Below are 12,797 nucleotides of genomic sequence, written 5' to 3' on the forward strand. Positions count from 1 at the left end.
TATTATTATTATTATTATTATTATTATTATTATTATTATTATTATTAACAGTGATTCCTTTTGGCTGGATCACAAACATACAGGCTTCGTGCCTTTTACCAAGGCAAATGCCTCTCACAGCCAACAAGCAAAGATCATATCTCATCCTCTTTGAAGTGTTCTGCTAAATGGCAGTGTCAAAGGCCAAGAGGCAAATGCCTCAGGTAGAACATCTGGGCTATTAGATAATCTGGGGAGATTCCAGACTCCTGACTCCTTTGTAGCAGAAATGGTTAGCTTCCGTATTCTTGTAGGCTCTCCTCTTCTCCAGACAGGAATCTTCAGAGTTGGAAGTAGAGTAGATTTTCCCTCTACAAACTGATTTCTTCACATCTTCCCAAAAGCTATAACGAAGTCAGAGAAATATTTGGAGTTAATTCCTTCATAGTTTTTAAGAGGAGTAATGAATTGGCAAAACCATCCTGAGTATTACTTGCCTAAGAAAACCCTACAAAATTCATGAGATTGCCATAAATCAACAGTCAACTTGAAGGCACACACAGAGAGATGTTCTTCTCCATATGATTATGAAATCTGGAAAGTTGACAAAAAGAAAATCAACTTATTTTAAACATAGTGCTAGAGGAAAAGTCTATGGATGCGTTGTTGTTGTGTGACTAAGATGTTTCCAATTTATGGTGACCCTAAGGCAAACTTATCACAGGGTTTTCTTGGCATAATGCTCTGGACTGGCCCCAGATTAAATGGTCAGTGTAGACTCATTCCTAGTATCAGTTCAGTCAGGCCTTGACTGTTTTGGCCAGTTCAGGTTGCACTGTAAAACAAGCAGCTTTTGTTATGCTGCAATCCTTTGTATGCTTACTTGGGAGTAATGCTCTGTGCAAATGAGCATCATGCTCACCAGGCCCCAAATACCGTGAGCTAGCACTCTTGCCAAGGAGAGAATATTGAGCGTAAGTAGCTGGCTCAGATCTATTATGCGGTTCTTCAAAATTGGGCTTAAGAAGCATGAGGTCTTGTGATATTCACCCTTGAGTTTTAACAGGTTTTGCCTATTTTTGTTGCTTCCACATTCACCGGTTCCCTGCTTTGGGAGGAATGTTCATAGCAATTTCTTAGATATGTCCTAGGGCTCTTCCATGTTTTGTTTTGTTTTTCCTAAACTGGGGCATGGTTTTTCTGAGATGGCCCTATGGTTTGACAAGTGTTCCTTCTGAATTCTTTTAAAGATTGAAGAGTTTATAGTTATAGTGCCAAAGGACCATTCAGCAGTGCACTGTAGCACTATAATGCATAGAAATACTTTTTGGAAAAAAGAAAAGAAGGAGAACAGAGGAGAGCATACTGTTCTGCTATGTCTCAGAATTAAAAAGAAACGTATGTAAGAATGAGCATAAAATGTTGCAGCTGGTGCTGGGAATTGCCAGAAAATAGTTCAGGACCACAGAAACATTGAGATCATTCAAATTGGCCAAATAAATCAGGAGATCATAGTTTTTACTCCTGTAATAATTGTGCCTGTTTCTGAAATCCACATGACTTGTTTGCAATTCTAGGAAGTTTCAGAGCCATTCTCTCCATTTCCTTAGTCCATTTGTTCCTATCAGCAGGGTGGCCCTTTTTTCCCAGTCTTCCAGTCTTTCATTTGTGTTGCCCCTCTGCTGCAGTGCTCTGTGTGCATGGGCTCTCACACACAGAAGCCTTCCAGGTGCTCTCAGGGGTGGAGGAGGTAGGAAAAAAGGATGTGGGAACAGTGTCTCCCCCCTCATTTTACAAAAGTGCTCTATGCAGTGGTGTCACTTGGGTTGGTGTCACCCAGTGCAGTAATTCATGGTGTCACCCTCTGCCCCCCATTGACCTCCTCCCAGACCACACCATACATAATACTTAGTAATATTTTTTGTACTAAAGTTACCCATAAGTCATAATTCCCATATATCGCCAAATGTAATGGTAATAGTTGTGACATAAACAAGCAAAATTTAAATGATACTGTTAAATTACAATATCATATTCACAAAAGAAATGTATATACATATACATAGTTTCAGGAGGTTAAAGTAAAAATTTGATAAAAGATGGGGGGTTGTTTTTGTTTTTTAAAATTTATTTAGAATATCCACTTATGTACAGAGAAAAATAGATAAGAAACACATGGCAAAACATTCCAACACATACATAACCACCTGTACAGATATCATATATACCTATTTACATAAGATAATCGATATCATTGTCTTTCTAATGGTACTTCCCCTTACATTTGGGTATTCCCACATGTTGTACTTATTGTTAACTCCTGATATTTATTATTATTTTAAATTTTCCCATGTTGACATTTATTATTTCCATTATCATCCAAAAATCATAAAATAATTAACTTTAACTTAAATGCTTTATCTTTCCTTCAAGTATTTTAAGACATTTCCATTCCCCTTCTATCTGTTCTTTGGATCTTCCTCTTAATGAGGCAGATAATATATCCATATTTCTTGCTTCAAAAAGTTTAATCAGCCAATCTTCAATTGATGGAATAGTGGTAGTTTTCCAAGATTGGGCATATAAAATCCTTGCACACAAAACCATATATAGAATTATTCTATTAAATTTTTCAGATTTTATATTATATGTCATATTTAGTAGAAATACATTTGCTTCATAGGGGATCTTAATATCTAGGATAGCTTGCATGGTTCCTTGGATTTTTTGCCAAAATTCTTTTGCTTTCTTACATATCCACCACATGTGGAAGAAATTTCCCTCGGATTTTCCACATTTCCAACATTTAGTGTTGCCTGTTTTATATATGTGGTGTATTCTTTGAGGGGGGTTAAAGAAAATTTTAAAAATTAAAAATTAATTTAAAAAAATTAAATTAAGTATTTCAAAATTATATTTAAAAAAATTGAGGAATCTCCTTTCTCCTCTCACTGACCTTCACCCCACTCAAACCATATTTTCGGCACTTTTAAAGAGACATAGGCAATTGCCACAGCCTATTTCTGCCAAAAGGCAGATGTCTGAGGAGCAGTGGTGTCACCCACTCTTTGAGTGTCACCTGGTGCGGTCTAAACCCCCTTACTGATGCCACTGGCTCTGAGTAGGGAGAAGAGTAATGGTGGGAAGAGGAAAAGGGGATAAGGAAAAGAGATAATCAGAATTCCTTGTTCTGACTAAAGTAGCTGAAGACACTTGTATGTGAATGTGGGGAGTGATTTTGTTTAACACAGTAATTAATAAGGAACAGTTTGTTGTGTTGTTGTGTGCCTTCTAATTGTTTCTGACTTATGGTGACCCTAAGGCAAACCTATAATGTGGTTTTCTTGACAAATTTCTATACAGAGGGTTTGCCATTGACATTGCCAAACTCTGAGACTGAGAGAGTGTGACTTGCCCCAAGGTCACCTGGTAGGTTTCCATGACCATGCCAGGATTCAAACCCTTGTCTTCAGAGTCATAGTCATGCTGGCTCAAGGAAGAGTAGATTATGAATTTTAGTTTATTTTATTCTTTTAAGAGAAAGAGAGTGGATGTAGAAAGTGGGAGGAACAGCCTAAAGCTGCCCCCAGTTCTCTCTGTTACCTGAAGAGGAAAAGGACAGGATGGCTCAGGGATGGAGAACACATGCAGGGACAGGGAGCATGCTTAGGGACATGGCATGACACATGGGGATAGGGAGCTCCATGTGGGAATGGGGAATGGCACGCAGGGACGAGGAGTGGCATGTGGGGATGGGAAGTGGCACTGGCAAGTGCACATGGGGATGATGCGTGGGAGGGCCCGATCAGCTGTCATCCCTCTTCTGGGGTTTCACTCGGTGTGGGCCGCACCACCACATCCCCTAGTGATGCCACTGGTCTATACACATATTCCACAGTGCTGTCCATCACTGCCAGCACAAGTTACTCCCTCTGAAGTTGAACGTGAGGTGGCCAGAATTCCTCATATGGCTGAGTGCCTCATTGTGACCTGAAAGGGAGTGACTTGCGTCAACAGCGGCAGCACCAGGTGGCATAGGAGGATGCTGTGAAACAGCTACCTGACATCAGTCTGAAGTGCTCTGGATCTAGAGCAGGTGGTGAGGGTGTTTTAAGCTGACTTAAGGAAGGGATGCCCCAGGTATGTCACAGAACTGCGCTCATACTGAAGACAGCCTGTAGTTGAATCGGGCTTTGGTCTACACCGTGAAGACAGGGAGGCATGAGGGCAGGGGGAAATCGGTTTAAATGGCCCATGTAGACGTGCCCTGAATCAACACTAGCTGTCAGTTTGAACAAGCCCACTGTTTGTATATCTCAAGAACTAGGCAACAAATAACACCATAATGGTGTAGTGATTTGAATGTTGAACTATGGCACTAGGAGACCAAATGATAAATCCCCACTCAGCCATGGAAACTTACTGGGTGACCTTGGGAAGGTTACACACTCTCAGCCTCAGAAGAAGGCAATTGCAAATCCCCTCTGAACAAATTCTACCACGCACACCTTGGGGTAGGTTCGCCTTAGGGTTGCTATAAGTCAGAAATGATTTGAAGGCATACAACAACATAAGGAACAAATGCTGCTTGCTATCTCTTGACTCTTTTGCTCCATATGGAGGAGCCTTATGTCACTATGGTCTAGTGACCAGGGGTAAGCAGTTCTATTCCACTAGTACTGATGCTCTCTAGGGCTTTATATTGAAATCCTTCTCAGTTCTACCTAGTTCGGTCTGGATTTGATATTTTGCATGCAAAAATTGTGCTTTATCACTGAACTATGGCCCCAATTGCAAAATGATAATGCCATGCTGTAACTATACATGCACACAAAGACACACATGCTAATTGGATATATTGCAAATCTTAGAATTGAGGGGAAGAAGGATGATAGAATAAATGTATAGGCTGAACTTGGGAATGCTTGCCATGACATGAAACACACGTATTTGACAGAGCAGTATACTCTGTTTCCTACTGTCTTTCGTGGACCTATGCTCTGCTGTAATATGTTGCCAAATCAAATCCCAGCGCAATGTTTTCACTTTGTATGAGGTTTTGTTTTCTCTTGTTCCCCTCTTGTGCTTTGGGTGCGGTGGAGGCTGAACCGTCGCGGCTTCTTTGAGATGATATTCCTGAGGATTATTTGCTCCTGGAACATTATCAAAGAGGTTAATCTTCCGTTTTCTCTCCCCTTCCCCAAAGAAGAAAGCACCAGAGGCAAACTAAACTTGAACAAACCAGTTCCTGCTAACACTAAGCAACATTTCTCACTTATTGGTCGGTTGGATGCATTACCAACACACCCTGACCTGAAGTCATGATAATACTCAAAGTGAATGCAAAAGGCTGACTCCTGGTTCTCAGTGTTAATTGAACATGAATATTCCTGAATATGAGCTAGTTCAACCATTAAACTGTCAGCCTTCAAAGATTGCAGAACAGAGCCAGTAGTTTCTGTAAATCTAAAAAGGGTAATTAGATAAATTCGTGGAGGATATAGTCACCAGTGTCTGGCTAGTAGTCTTGATGACTATTTTCAGGGTCAGAGCAGTATTACTCTGAATTAGGGATGGGGTTTCAATTCACATTTATATTTTAAATTAAATGCAGAATTTTCATACTTTCCCCATTTTAATTCCACTTCATTTTAACTCTTTCACTTTTAAGGCAAATGTGCATTTATTGAACAAACATGCCAATTAAAACGCACTTATGTTTTCACATTTGCGCCTTTCTGAATTTTGCAACATGGTTCTCCAGAGTCAAAAATTGCACACAGGATTTGGCAGAAAGTCTGCACAAAAATGTTATTTGTGACTTGAAAATAATGTATCAATATACATTATACAAAGGAAAAATGTCTGCAAGCATAAAAAACCAGAGCTTAGAAATGTTATTTTTTGCATTATGGTTTTAAGAATCCTTCATCTCATTGTGTTGGCTAAGGGATTCTGGGAGTTGTCTCTCCAAAAAAGGAACATTTCCAAGTTTTGTAAATTTGTATAATAAGCTAAACTGTGCCTGTTGATATAACAGGCACAGGAAAGATAGGTCTCTAATGTCAGTGGATGTGCTGTTTGGGGGATTCTGGGAGAGAAACATCACTTTCTCAAACTCTGCCATTAACATTACAATAAAATAATTTGTTACTTATTACTTTTCCATTACTTTAAAAAGCAACCTTAGAACTGACAAAAGAATAACAGAAAATTAGTATAACTCTGCTTAAAATCCCTCTAAGATGCCTTTAGATGTAACCTGGAAAAGCAATTAGAAATGTTGTTCATCATACCAAAAAGGGTCCATCACTCCTGAAGGAGTGGAAACCATGCCCTATGAGGAACGACTCAGGGAGCTGGGGATGTTTAGCCTGGAGAAGAGAAGGTTAAGAGGTGATATGATAACCCTGTTTAAATATTTGAAGGGATATCACATTGAGGAGGGAGCAAGCTTGTTTTCTGCTGCTTCAGAGAACAGGACCCGGAACAATGGATGCAAGCTGCAGGAAAAGAGATTCCACCTCAACATTCGGAAGAACTTCCTGACAGTAAGGGCTGTTCAACAGTGGAACACACTCCTTCCTCTGAGTGTAGTGGAGTCTCCCTCCTTGGAGGTCTTTAAGCAGAGGCTGGATGGCCATCTGTCGGGGATGCTTTGATTGAGAGTTCCTGCATGGCAGGGGGATGGACTGGATGGCCCTTGTGGTCTCTTCCAACTCTACGATTCTGTGATTCTATATGATTCTACTCTTATCTATTTTCTTACTTGCAAAAGTGAGTCCTGAATTTGCCCAAAAAGTAATTTGCTACAGCTAACTACTTTCCTTGTAACTCATTATTTCCAACCTCTGATTCACACAATCCTGCAAACAATGCAGTTGTTTCACATGTCTGCAAGAAGTACTTTCCATCAAGTTCAATGGAACTTACTCCTACAAAGGTGTAACCTGGGATAGGAGCTTCATTTGAGTTGTGGAAAGTACTATGGAGAGTGTAGGAATGTGTTAAAATGGCTAGGCTGAGCTGGATCATGCCCACCATGTTTTTCACGTTGTTCCTGGCCCAGTCAACCCATGGCAAGGATTGTACAAAAGTCACATGTTGCCAGTCCATATGATGTCTTACCACATGCAGCCACACCCCAAAAACCTGAGCGCTCTGCCACCACCACTGCTGATCCCACATATATGCAATCCTCATAAGGCTTTGGTTCATGTGATCAATGATTCATGCACGCCTCCACATCCACATAGGGTTGCAACAGCAAAAGGATGCTATGTGAACTTGGCAGCACCAGTGTATGACACACAACTAACACCACCACCCCCCAAAAATAACCCAAGGCAACATGCCTTTATCCTAAGACAATTTGTGCTAAAAGAATCCATTTGACATGTTAGTAGTATGGATCATGATAGAAAAGGGTTTGTATCTGTGGCTTGTGCATCTTTGTGTGTGTTCTCTCATATGTGTGTGTGCGCGCACAAATGTGTGATGAATATAATGACTCACTGCCCCAAGGCAAAATTGGAAGCAAATCTCAGGAAGAGATATGTTTGTTTTGTATTTTTCACTCCCAATACATTCACAATACATTCGCAGGAGGAAAAACTTGTGCTTCTCCCTCTTTCTCTCCACCCCTGCATCCACATTGGGGCTCACGAACAAACAAGCAACAAAGTAAGCCCCCAGACAAGAGTCAGGATTGAAATTTAGCCTCCCCGCTCTTCTTCCTCCATGTCTGAGGGTGTGAGTCAGACACACAAAACTCAGCAAAAACCATGTAGTGACTCCAGCCCTGAATGAAGCAGTCCAGCTGTTGCTTGCCTGCAAGAGGGGGATTGGATTTCACAGGCTGTGTCAAGCTGCAACTTCACACAACTGAGCCCAGAGTGTGGCAGCAGAACTCCTGGCCCAGAGAGTGGGGCGGGACTGCTGTTCTCTTTTTTTCTCTGGCTGGATGGGTGGAACTCCCCACACTCAGCCTGACTTTAGGCATCAGGAGTTTTCATTTTGCTGAACTTCTGCACCAGCCTTTGCAAGGAGAGAAAAAGAGGATCAGATCCCAGATCTAGCAGGCTTGATCTCCGATCACTTCAGAGCAACGTTTCTGAACTTTGGGGTTCTTGGTGTCCTTTGGGTAAGTCTCCTTTACCTTCATTTTATGAGAGTCTGAATACAGTCTGATGTGAGCATGTCACACTTTGATGTGAGTCAATGTGAGAATTTCTAATGTTCAGGTTTGCAGCGTACAGTGTGCCTGGGTGTGTGGTATTTTTTTAAAGATTGCATACTGGAGCAGAAGGTGCTCCAGGGGTGGCAATTATGTGATGAGTAAAATATATATGCACACACACACCATACTACACACCCACCTTTATGGCTTGCTGCACCAGGGAGGTAAACCTTGAAAAAACACACCTCAGGGTGTGGAATTTGCTTTTGGAATAGCTTCTTGGTGAGATATGGTTGGTTTTTTAAAAAGAAGAAGAAGAAGAAAAAGTTTCTATTATGAATGCAGGAATTGGTGAGCAGCTTGTTTTATGAGTTTGGGGATATGGGAAAAGCCTGGAAGGTAAGGGAGAGCCACACCTCTCAGGTACATTTCTACCTGATCTTAGAATGAAGATCTTGCAGCCAGATCTGATTTCATGTTGGCTCAGAAGAATTTAGTCCCACCAATTTCAGTGGGATTTTCTCCCAGGCAAGTGTATACAGGATTGAAATCATAACTTTTGCATGTTGGTAAGATAGTTCTGCAGTATTATTACGTGTGACGGTCAGGTTCTAAGACATCCCTGTTTGGGGAGAACAAACCTGCTAGGTGAACCAGTTTAACTCAGATTCTTCAGACATTTTCAGACTTTCTGTCACTTTCTGCCACAAAGACTTTCAGACTTTCTGTTATATGTCCAAAACATACTGTTTTCCTATACAATGGATGAGTTTACTTCACCATTCAGATGTTTTGGACTACAAGTGGTAAGGGTTTATAGGACTTGTAGTCTAAGCATTTGGCCAAATGTTTCTCCACCTGTGCTCTAAACACGGAGGAATATATAATGGCTAGAGGACATACCTGAATAATGCATGCAAATGAAAGGGGTTTTCAATGACCGGGGGGGGGGGGAGGTTTACAAGGAGTATTATTCAGGCTTAACCCCTCCCATCCAGTGGCATCCACAATCTACATTCCTTTCTCCCATACAAATTAATATTTCCCATGCAGCTGGTGAAAAGTGCTGCCTCTCAAGAAGTTTTGCTGAAGGCAAAACCTCTATTCTGCTTCTGAGACCTGATGCCTGGAATGTGGTTGCACTGTTTCTTTTTATATGAAAAGCTGCTTTACAGCAAGTCAAGCCATAGTTGTGTATAACTTACTTTGACTGGCAGTAGCTTTCCTAGCTCTGGTCCATCCCAGGCTTACTTAGAATGGGCCAACTCAGTCTTGCCTAAAAATGCTAGGGATTAAGCATGAGATCTTTGTAGTGCAATGCGCTCCTACTGAGCTGTGGAAGCTCACATAAGAAGTTGCTGGATATGTACCTCCTCAAAGGATCCTTGCAAAAAACATGCCCATTGACCAAAGTTTTGAAAAATACCTTTTGGACTACAACTCCCAGAATCACCCAGCCACCACTGTCTGTGGGATTCTGGGAGCTGTAGCCCAAAGAATAATTTTTCAGCATTCTGCTATGAACAAGCAGTGTCAAGCTAGAGGATATGTTTTTGTATTTAGAATGGATGCTCCCTTAAGTGATGAAAGACCTCTGTTGTGATAGCATATTTTTTCCTCAGCCATGTAGCTTGCATTGTAGTAGTGAATGCAGGCTTGATTTACAACTCTGATGCCTGAAACATGTACCTCTGTGGAAATCCCTTTGTGGATGGAAAACCATTAATTACAGGAAACACACATTCACCTTCTTGTCTAGTTTAATCCTTACACAAACTGATCATTGGGTGGGGATAACAACATGGACTTCCTAAACTGACAGGTTTTGGACTACATGACTTCACTTCTGTGTTTTTATGGTTTGACTTACCAAATTGTTTGTAAACACTGACTCTCCAAAAGTATTGCAGTGCAAAATCAAGTTTGATTTCTATACATTGCACGTGACACCTACTTCTATTTGCACAATTCTTTCCAAGGTACAATGTGCAATTCTGCTTCAATTTTTTTTAAATGCAGGTTTCCAGAACTACTTTAAAACACAAATGTTTGACAAAAACAAGAAGACATAAGGAAGCGCTTGTGTTCTGCAGTGGCTAAAATGTTGCATTAGATTTTGGGAGATCCAGGTTCAAGTCTCCAATGAGCCCTGAAATTTACTGAGAGGCCTTAAGCCACTGACTGGCTTAAAGCCACTCAGTCCTCATGGCCTGGGCCAGCATATAGAGTTGATGTGGATAAGGGTGGGAGGACAGCCATGCATGTCATATATCCATACGGACAGTCATCAGATATCCCAGTCCCACCAGCTGTCAGTGGCAAGTAGACTTTCTCTTCCATAGTGACCCAATCTACTCCTGAGGTTAGATCAGGGTAGGCCATAGATTAGAGTAGATCATAGTGGCTTGATTTACTCTTGAAGGTAGATGGCCTGACGGCTCCAAGACTAGGAGCAACAGCATAAATTACTTACTGGGCTGACACCAACCTTAGTGATGCCATTGTATAGACATGAGTTTTTCAAAAGTATCTTTCAAAGGTTCGTACCTAGTCAGTCCTTTAGCAAGTAATTCTACATAGCAGCTGTATCCACTTTTTGAGCTGCTATCCATTGATACCTTCACTCTGAAGTTAGTCTGAAGAAATCTGAATTCTGGAGGAGCTGGCCAAGGTGCTGAACTTGTATCCCTAAAAAACTTCCAGGACCTTGAATAGCTACTTTAAAGTTGAGGCAAAAGACTGCAAAAAAAAACTTAGTACTCCAGCTTTCCTTGTTCCTTGAGGCATCAGATCTGATTATGGTGACACGTGCCTTGATTACATCTCGTTTGAGCTATTATAACACACTGTACATGGGGCTGCCTTTGGAAACTATTTGGAAATGTTGGCTGGTCCAAAATGCTGACCAGGGCCAGTTACAGGAAGCATATAACTCCCTTGTTAAAACAGCTTCAATTGCTGCTTGTTCATTTCTAGGCAAAATTTAAACTGCTGGTCATGACCTATAAAGCCCTATACAACTTAGATCCAGACCATCCTGTCAGAGTCTTAATATCTACAGGGGAAGGCTTTCTCTGTGTCCCTCCACCATGATGGGCTCACTTTGTGGGACATGAGAGAGAGTCTTCCCAATGGCTGCCCCCAATCTCTGGAATTCCTTTCCACAGGAGGCTAGGCTGGCCCTCTCCCTGCTTTCCTTTCGCCAGGTCGGCACAGACCTTTTTGTTTAAACAGGCTTTTAATGTGTAGGCAGAGGAGCTTCTTACTGGAATTTGTGTTTTATTTCTCTTTTAAACTTTTGTATATCTTTTGAATGCTTTTATACTGGTTAATAATAAATAAATAAATAAAACTTTTATTTGTATCCGCTTTTCTGTGATGAGACAATCAAAGCGGCTCACAACACATTAAAATCCACATTTACAACATTGTGTCCCAAATTCCTCACCTTAAAATAGGATTAAACATGTTACAATTAAAATATCTATTAAAACAGAATATATATATATATAAATACACACACACACACACACACACACACACACACACACACACATATATATATATATATATATATATATATATATATAAAATGAGGACAGAGCGGTGGGCTAAGACATGATGTGAGGGGCAGTCGTTCTGTGGCCGGGCACTTTTATTTAGGAAAAGCCTGCTGGAAGAGATCCGTCTTGACAGCCTTTTTAAATGTGGATGTGTTTGATGTGGAGATTTCAAATTATTAATACTAAGGGTTTTGAAATGATTCTCTTTGGGAATCTGCCTTGGGTACCACTCTGGGAGAAAGGTGGCACACAAATGAAATTAATGTATGAAGCAAGTTCACCATCCCACTCACATGGGAGAAGTGTTCTGCAGATACCGTGGACTGCTAAAATGACAAATAAATGGGCTCTAGAGCAAATCAAGCCTGAACTCATCCTAGAAGCCAAAATGACTCAACTGAGGCTGTCATACTTTGGCCATATCATGAAAAGACACAAGACAATAATGCTTTGTAAGGTAGGAAGAAATCTGTGTCCAGGCTGTAGGAAAAGAGGAAGATGGCATTCCAGCTAGGTAGACTCACTCAAGGAAGCCACAGCTCTGAGTCTCAAGACTTGAGCAGAGCTGTTGACAACAGGGTGAATGAGGTCTCTCATTCATAGAGTTACCATAAATTGAAGTTGATTTGACAGCACTGAACAACAACAACAAGTTAAACCAATTTAAACTAATTAAAGTAGCAGCAGCCACAAAGTCCAGCAAGTTATACAAGGCCTGTTTCCCCTGAAGAATCAATTCTACAGGGCCTGCCAGAATAAAAAGGTTTGACTGGCTTGCAGAAGGATAGTAAGAAGGGGACCAGCCTATCTTCTCTGCAAAGGGAGTTCCAGAGCCTGTGAGTAGCCACTGAGAAGGCTTTCTCCTGCATCCTCTCAAATATTTTTGCGAGAGTTCTGGGACACAGAGCAGGGCTGCACCAGAAGAGCTGTTGGCTTGCTTGTTGCTAATGTATGTAGAATGCACCATGTGTAACATATCATTGGGAGGACCTCCTGCACCTATCTGACTGGAAGTTATTCCTAGTTGTTAACTCCATCCTCCCTGTCTAAAACATTTGATGGGAATTTGTTTTTAA

At 41.0% G+C, this 12,797-nt stretch overlaps 1 protein-coding gene across 1 annotated transcript in view; it reads left to right on the top strand.

Moving 5' to 3' along the window:
• Positions 1 to 7,961: 7,961 nt before the first annotated feature.
• Positions 7,962 to 12,797, top strand: part of LOC121927157 (protein AHNAK2-like) — a 113,064-nt gene continuing 108,228 nt past the window's right edge. Inside the window, 1 exon segment of the mRNA XM_042460763.1 lies at positions 7,962 to 8,122. The gene's annotated coding sequence lies outside the window, so the exon portion shown is untranslated.

This window comes from Sceloporus undulatus, chromosome 1, assembly GCF_019175285.1.
Source record: "Sceloporus undulatus isolate JIND9_A2432 ecotype Alabama chromosome 1, SceUnd_v1.1, whole genome shotgun sequence".
NCBI classification, from domain to species: Eukaryota; Metazoa; Chordata; class Lepidosauria; order Squamata; family Phrynosomatidae; genus Sceloporus; species Sceloporus undulatus.